Here is a 20,752-nt window from a genome sequence, read left to right on the forward strand (position 1 = left end):
TGCTGCTTAACCAGAAATAGAAATCATAAATATACTTTGTAGTTCTTAAGGCACAGGGGGCGGAGAAAGCTACTACATCAATACTAGCTACAGCACTAGATTGAATAGAATTTAGAAAGAAAAAGTCATTTGTGAGGCTTCACTGCCAGCCTCTACATACTACTTATTTGAGTAAACTCTATTAAATTCATTCAAATTACTTCTGAGTAGATATGCATGGTTAAACATTTTATCATTTAAACTCACAAAATTAATATTCTATGAAATCCATGGTAAAAGTCAATTATTTTCCATTAGACGATTGTATTTCCAAACAAAAAAAGTTTTGAGAGTGACAGTATAATTTTTTTAAAAAGGAAATGATAATAACAAATTGGCAAATACAGTCAGTGTTCCAATTATATTTGGAACTTAGCATCCACACTATTCTGTCTCATGTAACATGGGCCCCAAATGTCCCTCTCCAATTAGAAAAACAGAAACAATAAGTCAACAAGCATTCTGGAGTTTACATCTTTTCTCTGCTTTGCCTTTACACAAAGCAACAGGCAGGAGCTCTGACCCCCCAAAAGCAAGACCTTGCCAGAACTGACTAATCAATATTCAGCAGAGATAGTTGCTCATTATGCAGTCACTGAATGCTTCTAGAAGTTGCTCACTGTGCACTTCTCATTCTTTACTCTTCTCTTCTAATCACATGCATTACTGCGCATGTACGCACACAAATGTACCTCCCACGAGGCCTTTTCTGTTCAGCATGAAAACAAAACTTGTAGCAAACTCCATTCAGCTTTAGCTCACTGAGTCCAGAGATTGGTATGTTGTTCCAGCAACAAAGGAAAGTTGGGGGTAAAGCTGCTCCTAATGCAAAATATAGCCTACTTTAATATCACAGAAAGAGAGAGAATGAGAACGTGCATGAGATAGAAAACAAACATCCAACACTAACAAGAACAACCAGTACAATTCTGACTTTTTTTTAAAAAAAGAATAATAATAAGAGAACTAGACATTGCACACAACTTATCTGTTCTAGCAGATACTTATTTGAGATACTACTAGGACCAAAATTATTCAACCCTAACCTGTTTTGTGCTCCATGCAGCTTTCTGTCTCTGTATGGTTTCTCTAGAAGCCAGGCTTCTGTGCTCCTCACTGCCATAGGTTAAATATAATAGCTACATGTGGCACATGGAAAGGGTTCATAACAATACTAGGAAACAATATTTTTGTCCTGTGAAATTTCATCTAGTCAATTCTGATCATAAAAATGACAGGGTTGTTCCTATTATTGATAAAGTAATTTGGATTTGAAACAAGTATGTTTTTTATTTCAAAGAATGCAGTGGGTCATTGGACAATTCTCACAAATTGATTTACTGCTTTTTTTCTGAGAAAGAAATAATCTCTGAAACTGCAGTGTCTAAAAGTCAGTGTGAACTCAAGCCCTAAGTAAATGAAAAGAGTTGGATCTCAGTTGAACAATAGAAGCTGCAATAAATTCCAAGTGTTTTTCAAATGTCAGTCTCCATGTCACCATACTAATATATTTTGAGTGAATCATGTGGCTGGCCTGAATCACACAATTACTTTTCTTATCACCACTAGGGCATAGTTTGCATGCTAAAGAGGGAAAACAAGAGGCAGCTGATATGTCTGTTAAGGCAAGCTTTAGCAGGTTGCAGATACACAAGTATTCTATTTCTGTGCTCCTGCTTTGATTCTCCACTAGCCCAGCAGTCTTCAGTTAAAGACTGGTCAGCATATTAAACAGTGGCCTGGTACATAAATATAGTATGCCATTTATTAAGCAGTTAAAAGTAAATGGCCTCCACTTGCTTCCTAGAGTGCTGTGCTTATTCAGTTTCAAAGAGCAGATTCCTACATTGTTCACAACCATAACTTGGTCAAGAGATTTTTGCATCTTGATAAAAATAACAAAAAAACACAAATTTCCTGTAAAAAATCCCATTCCTTTCAGATTGTTTCTGTAATAAGTTACTGGTTTTTTCTTTGTGGTAGTATATACTGTGTACAAGCAAGATGTGTTTATTTACAGCTCCTCTCCTATTTGTATAGGAGTCTTAATTGTTGGAAGTAGGAACTTTATTTAAGAAAGCTCTTGACATGTTTTAGAAGGACATACATTTTTGTGACTAAGAGTCACCTCATTGTGAGATAGTAGTTGAGGGCTATAAAAATGGTTGCAAGGATGTTACACATATAGACGGGACTAGGTTTAATGTTTGTGTGTGTGAGAGAGAGCTTTGAGTTGTCTGTGTTCTTTAAATTCTGATATCTCTGTTTAGAGTAACACTGCAATTTTCATGTATTTCCCATCTGAACATGTCAGTTAACAGTGCTGATGTTTTCAATAATTATGAGAGGATGGGCTGTAGAAAATGGACTCAGGTCAATAGTTACTTGGTAGGATAAAAGCAGTTTTCCGTGCTCTAGGGATGTCATATGTCTCTCATGCTAAAAGAAAAAGAATTTTGTGTCCTACCTTGTTGCTCAGATCCTTTTAGATGCTGCTGTTCCAATTCTTTGAGATTTTTTCAACATATGGAATGGTTTTCCCCAATCTAAGAAGGAAAGACAGTATCTTGCAGTGTTATTTATACTTATCACTCCTTAACAAGCAAACAAAACAATTCACCAATTCTTAAATTAAATGTGGACATTAGTAATAGCAGTTTAGCCCTACAGATTACAGAAGCACTAGGTAAAGTATATAGTTATTGAAATTTACCAATATTATAAATAATCAGAATTGTGTTTGTAAAAAATATGACCACAATGCCCTCTGCTGGCTGACAAATCAGTTAAAATCAATATTCCTAATCAAAACTGTTGAGACTTTTAAAAATGTGACTGGTAATATCCTGGCTATTCTTTGTTAATTTCCACAACTGATAGTGACATTTTTGTAAAACGTAAGACAACTACAACAATTCTCAGAATTGTTTTAGAAAACATGATAATCAGAGTACCAGACAGTTAAGTTTAAACCTACTGTGGCAGAAAAAGGGAGGGAGGAATGACTAGCCTAGTTAAGATTAACTTGATATGGACATACATGTTCACACTGTTTCCCGCATATTCACATGGTTTTCTTGGTAACAATATGCAGCACTTTACCATGCTGCCTTCTGGTGTCTGTGCATATTGGCCTATATACCTCAGATTTCTTTGTGGTCTCCTATCTAAATATTTCCCAGGGCCAACCATAATAGCTTTTTGAGATCAGCCAAGTTTCTCTAGGGTTGCTATTTTTTATGATGTTAATGGACCAAGGCTTGATTGTATCCTGCATTACAATCCATTTATAATCTATCATATTTAATTTAGAAATTATTCTTTTGAAAGAGTGCTAAATCCATATCCAAATATAGCCTGGCCGATAGTTTGTATAATAGGTGTAGAAGAGGGTTGTGGCAGGAAGCCGAAGGGAGCTCTCTTGCCTTCTTGTGCCTCTTGCATTGAGGGATCTCCTTTCTTACCTCCCATGTGCTTCATCACTTTCTTCTTGAGTTATCCAATCATTGTGTGATGATATAACAGTTATGGTGAAAATTGGCCTAATATCACTGTGATAGCTAGGTGGCACTAAAAGTTATCTGATCGGGGTTTCTCACTAAAATTGGCACTTGGTGAAAGGGGAAACCAAGGCAGGGAAATCTATCTTTTCTTAATTTGTCCTGTATTCAAATGATAAGGTTAGGAGCACTTGCTGCCTGCATTCTTATGGTAAGATAGAATTCTTTAATAGGATGGGTAATGTAATCTATCCTGGCATGCTTTTCTGCCGACTGAAGGATGGAGGATAGCATTTTAATATGGTCTGTGTTTTCACTGAACCCTATTAAGTCACTGATGGATACATAGCTTTAAATACATGTTACATAATTTTTCAATTGCACATTTTAGTTTTTTTAAATGCTCTCATGTAGTTGCCAAACACCTGACAATCTGTTAATCTTTTTATTTGACTCAGTTCTTCAAATTTCTTCCTGAACAAATTTAGGTTTGCCCTCTATCTTCTATAATAAAGGCAAATGCAAGTGTTTCAAATGCAAATATTACCGAATAATGTATTGTATGATGTGCTGACTTTTTTAAATTTTTCATTAACAACAACAACAAAAAAGAATGCAAATCTTCATTAAAATTTCTTTTCATTGGACAAACAATCAGTAATGAAGTAAATAATCCTCTCAAATAAAATGATTATTATACAAAATTTGGAGAATATCTACAATATTATTGTTCCTGGAAGTATGGAATGGAATGGGAAGCTTTTCCTATCTGATGAAAAAGAGAAATTATAATGAAATATATGTGGAATTTGAAATGTGGAATTTCAAGTAAAACTAGTTTAAACAATATTATGTTCAATTATTTCTAATTCTAGCAGTCAAAACTATAACTAAAATAAATTATTTTCTTCATGCAAACATTTTCCATGCATCAGCTAGTTGGATAAATTAAGCATAAACTGTCAACTCCTCTCTTCAATTGTTACAGCAAGGAAGGTACCGTATATTACGCAGTCATATTTTTACCTAGCCTTTCTGAATAAACATGACACATCTTGTTTTAAAATAAAAAATGTAAATTCAATCAACCTAGATTGTTATTCTAAAATGCTAAAATATGAAGCTTTTCCATGGTATTTGACTTTTAATCTCTCACCATGAGTTTAATTAATCTGGTTCCTATGTTTATTTTTCAACAAAATTACTTTACACCCTTGAACCATCTGAATAGAAACACTGGTATTGTTTCCCATTTTCTCTTCTTATTGATTGATGGTCATGTGATCAAAAGTCTGGTGCTTAGCAACTGGTGTATATTTATGATAGTTGCACTGTTCTGGGGTTATGTGATCACTATTTGTAACATCCTGGCTGACTTCTGACAAGCAAAATCAATTAAGATTCCCTTAAAAACCGCATGATTCACCTAACAACTGAAGTGATTTGTTTAACAGCTGTGGAAAAAAGTCATAGAATGGGACACAATTCACTTAACAACTGTCTTGCTTAGCAATGTATATTTTGGGCTTAGTTGTGCTTGTAAAAAAGTAGAAGACAAGACAAGAAACAAGGATGGAAACTAACCAAGGAGAGAAACAACCTAGATCTAAGGAGACAATTCCTAATGGTTAGAACAATCAACCAATGAAGTAACTTGCCTTCAAAAGTTGTGGGTGTCCCATTTACTAGAGGCTTTCAAAAGAGACTGGATAACTACTTATCTGAAATGGTATAATCTCCTGCTTGAACAGGGGCTTGGACTAGAAGAATTCCAATGTCACTTACAACTCTATTGTTCTATGTTCTATGTTCTATGACTACCTGCATGTTTAAAAATATTATTCAACTAACTGTAGTATATGCCTTTTGATAGGCAGCTTTCTGGAAACTGTTTTATTTTTATACAATGATTCTTTCATTTACTTTTAGGCTCTTTGTATTTAATCTTCATATGTGTCCTATGTCTGTTTATAGTAGTCTGTTGCTATGTATGTATATATGTATGTATAAATGTATGTATGTCTAAAATATTATTACTATGCTTAGTGTTATAGGCACATATTCTTTTTAGGTATAATTTGATTAATATTTTATATTTTTTCCATGATGTTTTCTAAGAATTGCTTACTTAAAGTTCAACTTTATATTACAAGTCTCTAGTTAAATCCTGTACTTTTTCAATTTTCCATTATTAAATTTTTAGTTTTATTTGTATTCATTCAATTATTCCTTCATTTTGTTATTTTATTTTTTATTTCTGATTTGATAGCTGTCATTTTGTCTAAATCAACATCTTTACAGTATTCCATCTTGTCAGACTCACTTAAAGTGGGAATTCAGAATCTACAGATTTGTTCTCCAAAAGAAGAAAAAATGTTGCTATCTTAGGTAGAAAAATTACCAATGATAAACTGCCAGTGTCTGCAAACTATATTTTGGTTTATACCAGGATATTAGTTAGCACACTGTAATGTTTGTGTGTGTGTGAGGCACAGTATTGAGAACTTGGAGTGTTTCCCAAAAGGACTGAAACATTTCCAACTTAATATATTCTTTATCCCACTCCTTTTCTTCCTAATCTGTGGCGTTCATTGGGTTACAATAATGCAACCAAAGATTTGATTCTAACTGAATTTCAATCCTGTGATGAACAAATTGAAAGAAATTTCATTCCTTGACACTTTCTTCTTTTATCAACAATCAAATAAGAAGCAACAAATTATATTGGTAATGCTATACCTATAGAATACCATTTTTAAAAAAAGAACACAGCACTAAATGTGCTATGGGAGGGAGGGGGAAAAAAAGAAAGCAAAGAAGAATGTATGCATAACATACTATTCTGAGCCATATGTCTAAAATATATCACATAGAGTTGATCTGAATAGCTTTTACAGATGGGCTTTATAAAAAGTTTTGCCAGAATAGGCCTTTGTAACTTCTAGAATCTGATGCCCAGTCTATTAAATGCAGACTTGAAAGAAAGCAATGAATGATGAGCAGAAAGTGTGAGTTCAGCTGCCTGGCAATAAACAGTAGATGGCAGAGTTCCAACGAGAGAGCAGCAACTGACATTTCCACTGGCCAGCAATATAAAGTCACATACAGGATTATATAGAAGGAGACAATAATCTTCTGACCCTGTTTCTGCGCTCTTCCAGAAAGCTAAAATGTTGAAGACCAGTCTGTGTATTCAGTCCACTTCAGTTTGTCTGCTGCCAAGAGGAGCTTTTGCATTTATTATTATTATGAATAATTATTTGGCAATTTCTTGGGAATGCTTGGCAGTGGAAAGTGCTTAACATCTTAGAAAAAGAATTTTATTTGGAACCTTTCATCACTGGGGACTAGCTGTTTGGTAAATAGTTCATGAATAATAGTCTGATAGAACTTTCTGATAAAGAATTCATTACAAAGCTGATTGAAATGATGAAAGTTGTGTAAAATATTGTAGGTAAATATGATTCAAAAAAAGCAGAATTTGTCATTTTGTGAAGTTTGGCTTTATTGAGCCTGGAGCTCAGCAAAGAGAGTAATCATATAAAAATGGAAATAAATTTATCTTCCAAATGCTTAGGAATTAATTAATATTTGTTATTCATCTTTTAAAATATCTTTATTTTAAGATGAGAATGGGAAAGGTGAAGATGGGACAATATGTTTTAATATGGTCTTAATGTTAAATTTAAGAACTGAATTGTGCCTATGAACATCCTTTAAAAGGATAATCACACCTGGGCAAGGATTAGTGAAGCTATTTTTAAAAAATGTAATAGAAAAGAGATTTATTTGCTGGGAATGCATTAAAAGGAAAAACAATACCTAGGATCTAGCTAGTTCCATCCTATTAGGAGGAAAGTCAGAGATAGTCTGCTCTGTGTGTGTATGCATGGGAAGAAAAGCTAAATGAAGTGACCTCAATTAACAATCTTTTTAGACAAAGGGCAGGCAGAGTGGTAGACAGAGACAAAGTATATAATTAAATCTCTATCTATATCCCAGTGCTCTTTATGGTCAGTAAGTCATGAGTAGGTCATACAGTTTCAGTGCTACTGGATTTAGAGCTCTAACAGAGTCAACATTTAACTTCATTTCAGACAACAAAATTTTATGTTCGTCACTAGAGGGATCTTTCCCACACTTAGCTTTGCATATCTTCCAATCTAAACAAAATGTAGTTATTTGGAATCCCCAAACTCGTTTAAGAAATTCAGGTGTTTTTCCTGATTAGATAGATGTGTTGTTATAGAAATGTCTAGTATATATTACTATGTAAAAGTTAAAAAGTTGTTTGTTATAACTTATTCTACTGTTCTAAAAAGAGTCGGAAGTCAATGCTTTTTCCCCCTTTTTTCCTCTTCCCTTTTTCCTCCCTTACTTTCCCATTATTTTCATTTTTCTCTGTATTTTATTTTTTGATAAACTATAAAAAAGAAAAGAAATTCAGATGGAAATATTTCCTAAACACCACAAATTAAATTGGATCATATTTGGTATTTTTGTTGAAAACAGTTTTGATTACTGTTGAAACCACAATACAAAATTTTGTGGGAAGTTAATGTTAATTGAACTTTTGTTCACCAGCACCTCTAGGATGATCTCAATACAATTAAGAAACAATCAATTTCCTATGAAAATCTTACCAAACATCAATCAATTTAGTAAATGTTCCACAGCTTCAGATTTCTGTTACTTTTGAAGTTTATCAAAATCTGGATTGGAGTATGTTCAAAAGAAATTTTCATTTGAAATAAAATTTCATTCTCTTAGAGGACAGAAATTTGTTGCCAAAAAAAGTATTTTTATTATTTTAATATGTTGTTGAATTCTGAAAATTTATAAAATATGTATTTAGGATTGAATGTGGGACAAAATTAAATATATAAATGTTTATATTGCATTTTTTCCTCATGTACATTTTAAATATACATCCTCCCATTTGAGCTAAATTTCAAAATGGATTTCAGTTGTTTTTACTGAAATGTCATCTGGATAAATACTTTAACAGCACAGCCCTGTCAAGTCTACTTAAAAGTGCACCCTCATCCTGAGCAAATAATTATAGGATTGGAGTCTCGGAGTTTTCATTAAAATGTCCTGAGTTTTATTAGAAACCTAGGAAGGTTTCTTTCTGTTTACTGCTAGGGCTACGTCACTAGAAAATTAATGAACGTGCAAACTGGAATGCATGCATGTGAAAGGGAAAATAAAAGGTCATCCTCATGTATCTCTCTCGAGAATGGAAATGGCTCCCGCCCTCCTTCATTCATTGTGCCCTTTCAGAATAACTTTTGGTGCCAAGAGTGAAGGTTCCCAGAACTTTGTCCTTCTATGAGTCTTTCTTCAGCATTATTACCCACTGAATTTCACACAAGACCAGCACTAATCTTCAGTTTTCTTACTTTATTTTCTTACAGAACCAACCTAATTCAGTCTTAAAAGTTATGTCCCAAGAGCGACTATCTCGTTTCATAGGCTATGGTAACCTTTTGGGCTGTTGTTTTCAAGCACTCTGCTGCTTAGAGTAGACAAGTACTGGCTTCTGATTTATCTGTGAAATAAAATAATGGTTGCTTAATTATTCTCTGCTTAATGGTGTCCCCTTGGAAACAAGAGGTCTTGAACCTTTCAGAACCTTTTGAGAGTGATTTTTGTCACACTTGGCAACTGTCCCGTCTTTCCTTTACACTTGTGAATGCTCTCTCAGGTCCTCTTATAGGCTCCTTTAGATGCATGTGAAAAAGAGGCATGTGCAATGATCAGAGCTGTCCTTTCTGCTAAACAAAGCAGACCAGCCTGGGATCTTTAAAACAAGCCAGTTACTGACTTTAGCATATTATTTGGATTGCAGTTCTAAGGATTAAACTCTAATGATGGAATGGTATGAATGAAAATAAAAGACTTTTTCATCTTCCAATTCATATTTAAGGATCTACTTATAGACAAGAAGAAGGGAACACAGTTCAGTAGAACATCCCCGCTTCGGATGCAAAAAGTCCCAGGTTTCAGTCTTTAGCATCCCCAATTTAAAAAAGGGGGGATAAAATGAGAGGAAAACTCTGTTGGAGAGTTTCTGCTAATCTGAGGAGGCAGTTCTTGGTAGACTAAACAGCTGAGCTATACAAAACAAAGTTCCTATATTTTTAGAGTAATGTTGTGAAAAGCTCTGGAAGTTATTGCCATTATATTTAATTGTGCAAAGTGAGCTGATAGTTGTGCTTAAAAATTCACCAATCTCTACTCTTATGAGCAGAATTTAAATGTCATCTTGTTAATAGCTCAAGTTGTTGAACACACAGCCTTTAATAGCTTATCAGTTTATTAAAAGATAAATGTATTTCATCTGTAGCCTTTTAGTATGTTAAAAACATTAAATAAAGCTACATTTACTCACACTGTGTGTGTGTGTGTGTGTGTGTGTGTGTGTGTGTGTGTGAGTGAGTGAGTGAGTGAGAGAGAGAGATTCCACAGAAGTAATCTGCACAAGTTTGGATCTGTACACAGACACACACATGTCCAAGAATGGCCACCTTTAGCAACTAAGAACTGCAGGCAGTCTCTTCAACAGTGAGATATCAGCATATAAATTTAATAAATAAAAAGTAAAATGCTATGTATGTCTGCATACATGTATTCAAGTCTCTCTCTCTCTCTCTCTCTCTCATTTTTCTAGAGTGCCCATTTCCCACAATAAACCAGCATCCATCTAATGATCAAGATATTTATATTCTAAATTCTCAAGCTGCTTTACATATCACTTCTAATGATTGTTAGGAATATTTTTTCTCAGATTAGATATTTATGCATGTATTTGATTTAAGTGGCAAGAAAATTATACCCTTAAGATATTACTGTTCCCAACAACATAGGCCACAGTTTGCTCATGCAGTACGTGCCACATCATAATCACGTTCCGTATTTCCTACCACTAATAAATGTGGAAGAAAGCTCAGCTGAGGGCCCCTTTTTTCTATTTGTACTTTAGAGTGTCAGGATCTTGATAGTAGTCAGCTTTGACAGTGCCAGTTGCCTGTTTAAAACAAGTGAGTCATAACATCTCTTCACTCATAAATCAAGCAATGAGAAATCAAGTAATGAGCCTGCGGAATCAAGAACATGAATGGGAGGGAAAAAAACCAGTGGGCAACCACATGTGTTCTGCCTGATGTTGCGTGAATTGACATCTCCCAAACAATATCTACTGCTTATGGATTTACTCATTTATTAAATTTATGTCGTTCATCAGAACACTGGTATATATATATATAATTTTACTTTCCTTTGGTTTCAGCTTTTATTAAACTCCTTAAGTGAAAAACTGTTTTAATACTGGCAAATCTCCTGCAGTGCAATATAGATAACACTATGTTCTGGTTTACTTATTGACCATAATGTATAAACAAATATCATTCCTGAAACTTGGGAGATAATGAGGGCATCATCAATCCTGCGACTTCTGGGACCAGCTGGTCCCCAAAACAATATCAATGCAGGGCTGGTATAAATTTCTTTCCTCCCTCTTCAAAAAGAGACTCATATTATTAATTGCTACCTTATTAGAATAGAATAGAATAGAATAGAATAGAATAGAATAGAATAGAATAGAATAGAATAGAATTTTATTGGCCAAGTGTGATTGGACACACAAGGAATTTGCTTTGGTGCATATGTTCTCAGTGTACATAAAAGAAAAGAAAAAGGAAAAAAAAACCCTTCATCAAAGGTATAACATTTACAACACAAATGATGGTCATAGGTTGCAATTTAATCCTTAATGATAGCAACAAAAAGTTACAGTCATACAGTCATAAGTGGAAAGAGATTGGTGATGAAAACGATGAGAAGATTAATAGTAGTGTAGATTTAGTAAATAGTTTGACAGTTAGTTGTGGAACACAGAATTACTAAAATAAATGGAGTTTTTTTGAACTGCTACTTTTTTTATAACCATATTTTATTCATTTTAAAACAAACAAAAAGACAAAAACGTAAATATAATACAAAATTACAAAAATACAAAAAAAGAATTTTTTTGTGTAGAACTGTGACCATTTACAATACATATCAAAGTTTTTATAGTCTATACATTTTACTTCATCAAATTTTTAGTATGTCTGAATCTGTTTTATTCTTCTGTTTTCAATCCATTTGTACCATTTCTCCCATGATACATAATACTCCAAGTCTGTCATTCCTTTCAATTCCAATGATAGTTTATCCATTTCAGCACAGTCAAATTTTTTCAAAAATTATTAAGTCCTCGGAAGGCATCTTTGCGTTCTTCCAACATTGCACAAAGGTGAACTGTTATTTTCTTATAGTGTTAGGTGCTCTGCCCCTTTTTTAGAGCATGGTAAAGAAAATCATTTTATCTGTCATTCCAGTTAAACATAAAGAAAATAGCAAAACCTGAAAAAAATATTCCACTATTAATTGTGCATATTTTAAAGTGTCCACTATTAAGAGACACACTTTCAGAGACCTATTTGGTTCCAGGAATAGCATAACTTTTCCTAGTGGCTCCCTTTGATATGTTGAGAGGACTGTATCAGGGATGAACTGGGGTGTCATTCACAAACGTCACAAAAACCTGTCAAATCACTTTCAGGGTTCTCCACCCATACACCGCCTCAAAATGGATTTTGAGGTGTCTGGGTGAGGCTATTTTCAGAGATGAAAAAGTTCTGCCTAAGAAGGTAATTTTACTCCCACCCCTCACATACCAATCTCCACCCATATAGCCCAACTAAATGCTTTACTAGGCAAAAATAAAATAACAAAATATCTATCTCACAATCAAAATCCACACAGCACACCTCACGCACAGCTCTAGTTGTTGCCCGATGTAATATGTATTCAGCACTTAGTAGTAATGATCTTGGGTCACTACGATGACATTTGGAAGTTTTGGGATTTTCCACGTTGATAAGATTTAAATTTCAGATTAGCCATGAAAATTTGGATGGCTTTGAGGCAGACATTACAAGATAAATCAAATAAAAACCAACATGTTTTATGTGTTAAAATAAAAATTGCTACCAGAACATGGTCTATAATTATTATTATCACACCCCGTGCTAAACACATTGGGCTACAAGAGTATTCCACAGTTCTTGGTCTGCAGCTACAGTCTCCACATCCTTCCATTTAAAGTTGATGTTTTTCAGATCTTTCTGAAATGTTTGGCACAAAGTTTTCTTTGGTCTTCCTCTTTCTCTCCGATCATCTGGTGGTATCCAATTAATTGCTGTATTTGCTGGACGTTGCTCACTTGTGTGGACCACATGTTCTGTAAAGTGCTTTCTGGTAGATAATATTTCTGTTATATACTGCATTGCTTACATTGTTGTGAGAGTATGTGTCTAGTTCTGACAGCCAAACTTTAAAAGGGACAGGGAGAAGTTGGAATGAGTTCAGAGCAGGGGTGGGTTCTAATTTTTTTACTACTGGTTCTGTGGGCGTGGCTTGATGGTCATGTGACAGTAGGTATGGCTTGAAGGTCATGTGACTGGATAGGCATGGCCAACACAATGTTACTCATGTCAAGGAGTGCCTCGCCTGGCCCCTCCCCTCCCAGCCATTCCTTGTCACGCCCAGCCTCAATGTATCTATAGTTCTGCAAAAATGTTATTCACCTTTTTTCAATTTTATTATCTACATACTATAGATGCACTTTCATGGACCACTGAAAGGAGGAAATGGCTCACATGCTTTGCCCAAGAGTGTGATAGGCAACAGGCTTTTAAGGGGCTGCCAGAAAGAAGCAGGGGTGGGGAACGTATTTTCCAAAGCACCAGAAGACAAAACAAGAAACAATGGTTGTGAACTGAACAAAGAGAGAAGCAACCTAAAACTAAGGAGAAACTTCCTGATAGTGTGAACCAATATAGGTTTCAGTCATAATTTCACATATAAAATAGCCATTCATGTAATACAACCTGCATATTGTTCAAAACAGTCTTTAGTATTATGGCTGATGTTTGAGAGCAAGTTTAAAATCCCCATTCCCTTCGCACTCCAGGGGAAGATTACTTCAAAATCACTATTCCCTCCACATTCCTGCCAGCTGCATAAAGGAAACTTTGTAAGCAGAACAGCTACTGGTGCTTAGAGATAATATAAAGTGGAAGCCGGAAGTTCGACTCCATTTACAAGCAGGCAGAAAACTCATTCAAGACAGGATATTTCACAATGGAAATCCCCCAAAGCTTTTTAGAAACACAAAGCCCATGTTGCCTAAACCCCAAAACTTCAAAAACATAGAACCATATAAGAATTCCTCCTCTTATCCAGTTTGTTGTTCAGCTGACTCAGAAACAAACTGCTTTTGCAAGTAAAAATCTCCTTCCTGCAGCTGCGTCAATTTAAAGCGACAGTGTCTTTTTTCCCCCTCCTTCTTCTTTGCCAAGCGATCTCCTGGCTGAGAAGCAAGTCCTGATTTTTTTCATTCTAGCCGATCAGTTGGCAGGCTTCTTGGCTTCTCAATTTAAAGCCACGGTGTCTTGGGTTTTTTTTCTCTTTGTCAAGTGAGTCCTGATTTTTTCCTTCTAGCCGATCAGCTGGTAGTCGGGAGGCAGCAATAGATTGGGGGTGGGGCCAGACAGAGGTGGCATTTACCGGTTCTCCGAACTACTCAAAATGTTTACTACTGGTTCGCAAGAATGGGGAGAACCGGTAGCAATCCACCACTGGTTCAGAGAACTAACAATAAGAAAAAGGGGCTGGAAACCAACTTCTGTGACAGACAGTTAAAAGAGCTAGACATGTTTAGCTTTCAAAAGAGAAGATTGGGGAGATTATCTTCAAAAACTAAAATATTAAGAGAAAGAGAAACTGAGTATAGGGCAAGGATCAAGAATTTGAAATTACAAAACATGATTGAGCTGAGGTGAGTATCAGAGAAGGAGGAAGTTAGATGTTTGACCTTGGACAGTTCTGGATGAAATGAGAAATAAGGACCACAAGAAACTAATTGCACATATAGTAGAAATTCAGGTCCAATGTTCAGAAAATGCTAGGAAAACTTGAACAACTAAAGTAAATTAAGCAGGGAAAATATATGCAGACATATGATGGTCTTTTTTTTTAAAATGCAGTTTTGGGTAGCCTTTCATCTGTTTCTATTCTCTATCCTTTCATCTCTTTATTTGGTCACAGCCTCAGCTCTGAGACAATCTATTTAGCTTTTATAGAGGATGTATCCTCTGCGGGACTAGTAGATTGATTAAGGTTGCCCTTCTCAAACATCTTATGGATTTTACTTCTTATAAATATAGAAGTTGCTAAGATTGCATGCCCTTACTGCTTCTTCTGGACTAAAGATCCCAAGATAAGGGTTTCTTGCTTTTTGGGGGTGCTCCAGGAGATGAAGCAGCAAAAAAGATACCGGAAAACATAGAGCAAATATCTTCAAACACAGATAACAACAACAACAACAACAACAACAACAACAGAGTTGGAAGGGACCTTGGAGGTCTTCTAGTCCAACCCCTGCCCAGGCAGGAAACCCTACACCATTTCAGACAAATGGTTATCCAGCATTTTCTTAAAAATTTCCAGTGTTGGAGCATTTACAACTTCTGCAGGCAAGTTGTTCTACTGATTAATTGTTCTAACTGTCAGGAAATTTCTTCTTAGTTGTAAGTTGCTTCTCTCCTTGATCAGTTTCCACCCATTGCTTCTTGTTCTACCCTCAGGTGCTTTGGAGAATAGTTTGACTCCCTCTTTTTTGTGGCAGCCCCTGAGATATTGGAACACTGCTATCATGTCTCCCCTAGTCCTTCCTTTCATTAAACTAGGCATACCTAGTTTAAATACTAGTTCATGTTCAGGCCTGAATTGTGATGATAATAGGCAGTGAAAAGTCAATATTTCTCTGGCATTATTGCATAGTGAATAATGGAATTCTATCCAACTGTCTTGTTTAAGAGACTTAATTGAGACAGGGCAGGTCAGTAGAACTTCTTTTGGATTGCTGTGATAGGTTTGGAAAGATTTTACTGCTAGTCATCTGTGTTTAGAATTAAACATTACATTAACAATACCAAATAAGGTCATAGGGTTAAACATAGAATGCATAGGGAGTGCATTTATATGGTTTCTTAATCTGGTCTACTGTAGTATGTGAGAATGCCTTGAGCGACGAGGAGAAGAGACACTGAAAATAATAATAATAAGAAAAAAGACCTAGGAAATGATAATCAAGATATGGAGACCCCCAGTGACTTAAGACTCAGATAAATTAATTTAGAAAGGACCAGTTCTAATTGATCAAGGAGCTAATAATGGAGGTGGGAGTTTTGACCTTTCAACCTGCTGGATTTTGTCTATGTAGCCTTACAAAATGTAGAGTTGGCAGTAATATACTATGAGATTATCTGAGAATCTTAGTCTCATTGACTCTCAGAACATAAAAAGGTTCTTGACAGTTTGAATTTTGCCACCTGAGGACTGGACCGATGCCTCTCCTAACTCCTTCAGATAGATAAAGTGGAGGTAAAGGAATGGGATCAGGAGGTAGCAAATATCTCTTGGGAGAGAAATTACTTCTAGTAGAAGGATTGGTAGTATGCTCTCTCTTGAAACATCATGTCTTAGGCCCATGGTGTTATGCAACTTTTGCACAGTCTTCAACTTTCCATCTTTAGGAATAATCTTGTAGAAGATGGTTGGATTTTACTGTGGATGAATCCAATCATCTTGATTTGCTTAGAGTTGAAAGGAGGGTTGAACTGACATGTCCCATAGCTTAATTTACCCACATTAATCTCTGAGAGATACTCGTACAATTATTTTCCTATATTAACAAGTTATCCTGGAGAAGGAAGGAAGGAAGGAAGGCAGGAAGGAAGGAAGGAAAACTTCCTCTGGTTCAGGGGCTGGGTAATACCTCAGAAATCCTTCAAAGGCTGCATAATTTAAGTAAGCGGGGGGAAAGCCATTCCCAGAAAGCATGTCTTCCAACATTACATGGCCCACAAAGAACCACACAGGAAAAGTGAGGGAAGATGGATGGTACTTCTAGGAATGGCCATGTCAAGGAATTTCCAATATCTGAAAATGATGACCCTCAAAGTTTGTCTCTCATTTCACCTTTCCTGATGGAAAAGCTGAAGAACCTCAGTGTCCTAATATGTAGTAGTCCAGGAGTGCCTCAAAGTTTATTTTTATTTATTTATTTATTTATTTATTTATTTATTTAATCATATTTATATACCGCCCTATCTCCCGAGGGACTCAGGGCGGTTAACAGCCACGTAAAATGTACATAAATACAAGTTAAAACCCCAATTAAAAAACTTATTAAATACGGCCGAATATTAAAACCCCAATAGAATAATAAAAACCCCATTAAAACCAAATTTAAAAATTTAAAATCCTAGTCCAGTCCTGCACAAATAAAAAGATGTGTCTTAAGCTCGCGGCGAAAGGTTCGAAGGTCAGGAAGTTGATGAAGTCCTGGGGGAAGTTCGTTCCAGAGGGCGGGCGCCCCCACAGAAAAGGCCCTTCCCCTGGGTGTCGCCAGCCGGCACTGCCTGGCTGACGGCACCCTGAGGAGTCCCTCCCTATGAGAGCGTACGGGTCGGTGGGAGGCAATCGGTGGTAGTAGACGGTCCCGTAAGTATCCCGACCCAATGCCATGGAGCGCTTTAAAGATAATTACCAAAACCTTGAAGCGCACCCGAAAGGCCATAGGTAGCCAGTGCAGTCTGCGCAGGAGAGGTGTCACATGGAAGCCACGAGGGGCTCCCTCTATCACCCGCGCAGCCGCATTCTGGACCAACTGGAGCCTCCGGGTGCTCTTCAAGGGGAGCCCCATGTAGAGAGTATTGCAGTAATCCAGACGAGACGTCACAAGGGCATGAGTGACCGTGCATAAGGCATCCCGGTCTAGAAAGGGGCGCAACTGGCGGACCAGGCGAACCTGGTAAAAAGCTCTCCTGGAGACGGCCGTCAAGTGGTCTTCAAAAGACAGCCGACCATCCAGGAGAACGCCCAAGTTGCGCACCCTCTCCATTGGGGCCAATGACTCGCCCCCAACAATCAGCCATGGCTGCAGCTGACTGTACCGGGGTGCCGGCATCCACAGCCACTCTGTCTTGGAGGGATTGAGCTTGAGCCTGTTTCTCCCCATCCAGACCCGTACGGCTTCCAGACACCGGGACAGCACTTCGATAGCTTCGTTGGGGTGGCCCGGTGTGGAAAAGTACAGCTGAGTATCATCAGCGTACAGTTGATACCTCACACCGAAACCACTGATGATCTCACCCAGCGGCTTCATATAGATGTTGAACAGGAGGGGTGAGAGAATCGACCCCTGCGGCACCCCACAAGTAAGGCGCCTCAGGATCGACCTGTGCCCTCCTGTCAACACCGTCTGTGACCGATCAGAGAGATAGGAGGAGAACCATCGATAAACGGTGCCTCCCACATAACATTACATAAGTAATGTTATCTCTATCAAGTAAATTTCATTTGCTCTAATTCTGCCCTCCAAAATAGAGATTCCTCAACCTTAAAACCAATAGCAGGAAAGCAAGGTTCTCTCTATACAATACATGCAGTATTCAGCATCCTCTCCAAACCCCTCCCCTAAAAGCCCAGCTTCTCAAGCACAGATGAAATAAATAGAAATCCAGCCTGGAAGAAAATTTTGAAAGCTTGGTGCTGGAATTTAGAAGCATTTCTGCTCATGCTTGGGTCAAGGAGGTAATACTTCGGCTGAGAAGTCACATAGCTGAAATGGGGACTTGAATCTGCTCCTATCTAAATACCGAAATAACTACATCATATTCTTCTTCAGTTTATCTTACTTCAGAAGAATAAGATTCTTTAGATTCTTCTAAAGGCAAAAGAATAAGATTAAAAGAATAAGATTCTTCTTAAGGCAAAGCTACCTGTAATTATTTGCAGAAAGGGTAAAAGAACAATGAAATGCATAAAAGCACACTTTTGGATAGGGTTCTTCAAGCTATTTTTGTGGTTGGTTTAACTACTGTAAATGTCATTTACAGTTATTATATGCCCTGAGCTAAGGATTGAGATGAGGAGAAATGAAGCAAGGAGTTAAATATTTCCTAATTGAGGTAACTCTTGGCAAAATAAAATGTGGAGGGGGTGGGGCAGAGGAAAACAGGATGTAAATAACCAACAATGTAGTTTTTCTTTGAGTCTCATTGACGATCCACTGATTTCTTTGGATAGTTTACAAATGGTCCTTCTTATTTTACATTTAGCAAATACAATGGTTAGTATTCTGAGCATGCCCAGTAGAAGTACTCTAGGACTAGCAAACTGTGAACAAACCTGTTTGCACTATGCAGCTAGCTCAGATAAGCCCTAATTGTTATGCAACTCCTTAGCATAAGCTCCTGGCATGGCTCATATGATTCTCTTGTACTAAGTCTGTCTAAAATAGCAACAAGAAAGCATGTAACTAAAGACACAGCAGGGGTTGTAGGAATTCTCACAGGCCTTGGATGTTCCAAAGATTGAGCAGCTCCTTATTACTTATTCAAAAAATGCTTAGCATAATGTATTTTCTCCGGAGCTTCTTCAAGGTAAGAAGTTTTACAACTTTTTTTTCCTAAATGTTTCAAATCTTAATTGCTACAGCTTGATATTATGAGGCTATAGATATGAATGACACTTCAAATATAAACTCACAGTTGTTAACATAAATATCACATGCTTTTTTCAGGGAGTATCTTTTATGATATTTTTCATAAATATATTTTAAAATTTGTAGTTCTAGAGAGTAACTAGAAATAAATGGAAAATAACTGTCAAAATATTTTGATTCATTCAAGTAATTCAACATGCAAATGATTCATTTTGATACAATGTTTTACTTTTATATGTATCCTAAGCATCTTTCTCGGCTTTTAAGCAAGTGTAACTAAACTTTGTTTTCAACTTATGCATACATTTGTAAACACCTCTGAAATGCAATGAATTTTGTGTTCAGGTGTTAGGGCATTGCTGAATTTCATGAACTGGGTCACAGACCTATCTTGCATATCATAATTATTTAGAGGTTAACAGAACATTTCAATGTTAGCTTTGAAAGTGGTGTTAGTCAAGTACATCCTGTTTTATGGTTTATCCTGTGGTTTATGCTAACTGTTGGCATATTCCATTGCCTTGCCCTATGCTTCTTGCTTTCAATTTTCAGCCTGATTCTATTGAACAAATTCCAAGGGATGCAAGATCATTTATTTTACAGTTTAGAAGGCAGTGTCAGTCATTTGTGTGTGACTTCGTTTACTCACCAAGAAATCTGCAGAAAATGTTCTGTCAACATGTTGAAAAATGCAGAAAATACAACTGGATAAAAACATGCAATTTCTGTTATGACTGGAACTATAACTAACATAAGACTCTGTACAAATTTTCTGGCACATTTCAAGGGAATTTAAGAGAATCAATCCCTGTAATATCCATCCACTTTTAAATTAGAGTTTTGGCAAGTGTATCTTTCTCAATGCTTCTCTTGAGATTTCATAGATACAAAACATTGATCTTTAGCAGATATATCCTATTAGGAGACAGAACACATTCCAAACCTCTTTATATAGATTAGAATATTTGATTACTCCGTATTTAATGCAACTCATTTCATGAAATTGTTTGAATTCATTGCAAGTAGTATGTTGTCATTTAGGCAAAGTAGCAAATTTGAACAGCAAATTTAGTTTTTTTTTAAAAAATGGGAAATGGAATTATGTGTTCTACAGTACACATATTTTTATTACTTCCATTTAAAATGTCTTAGGTCTTTATACATCAATATGATGCGTGAAACGTCTTTTTTGGAAATTTGTAAAGTATAGAAATTTTATACTATATTGATTTCTAACTTAAATAAAACAATTTTAGTGAAGAAGGGAAGATTGTCCTTGATGGCAAATTATATCTTCTATATTTCAGTGTTCCAGAAGTTCAGAACAATTGGATAAACATTCTCTGAACAGTTGAGAGCCAGTTTGGTCTAGTGGCTAAGGCATCAGGCTAGAAAGCAAGAGGCTGTGAGTTCAAAACCTGCCTTAGTCATGAAAGCCATGACTTTGGATCAGTCACTCTCTCTCAGTATAACCCACTTCACAGGATTGTTGTTGTGAGGAAAATAGGAGGAGGAAGGTTCACTGCCTTGAGCTATTTGTAAAAGTAAAAAAGGTTGGATATAAATGAAAAAGCAAAACTAAGGTAATTCT

At 36.2% G+C, this 20,752-nt stretch overlaps 1 protein-coding gene across 4 annotated transcripts in view; it reads left to right on the forward strand.

Annotated features, from left to right (window-relative positions):
• The window catches only part of ARHGEF4 (Rho guanine nucleotide exchange factor 4), a 187,498-nt gene that overhangs the window by 3,728 nt on the left and 163,018 nt on the right, over positions 1–20,752 (forward strand). The gene's annotated exons all lie outside the window — the stretch shown is intronic.

This window comes from Ahaetulla prasina, chromosome 6 (assembly GCF_028640845.1).
Source record: "Ahaetulla prasina isolate Xishuangbanna chromosome 6, ASM2864084v1, whole genome shotgun sequence".
In the NCBI taxonomy this organism is placed as follows: domain Eukaryota; kingdom Metazoa; phylum Chordata; class Lepidosauria; order Squamata; family Colubridae; genus Ahaetulla; species Ahaetulla prasina.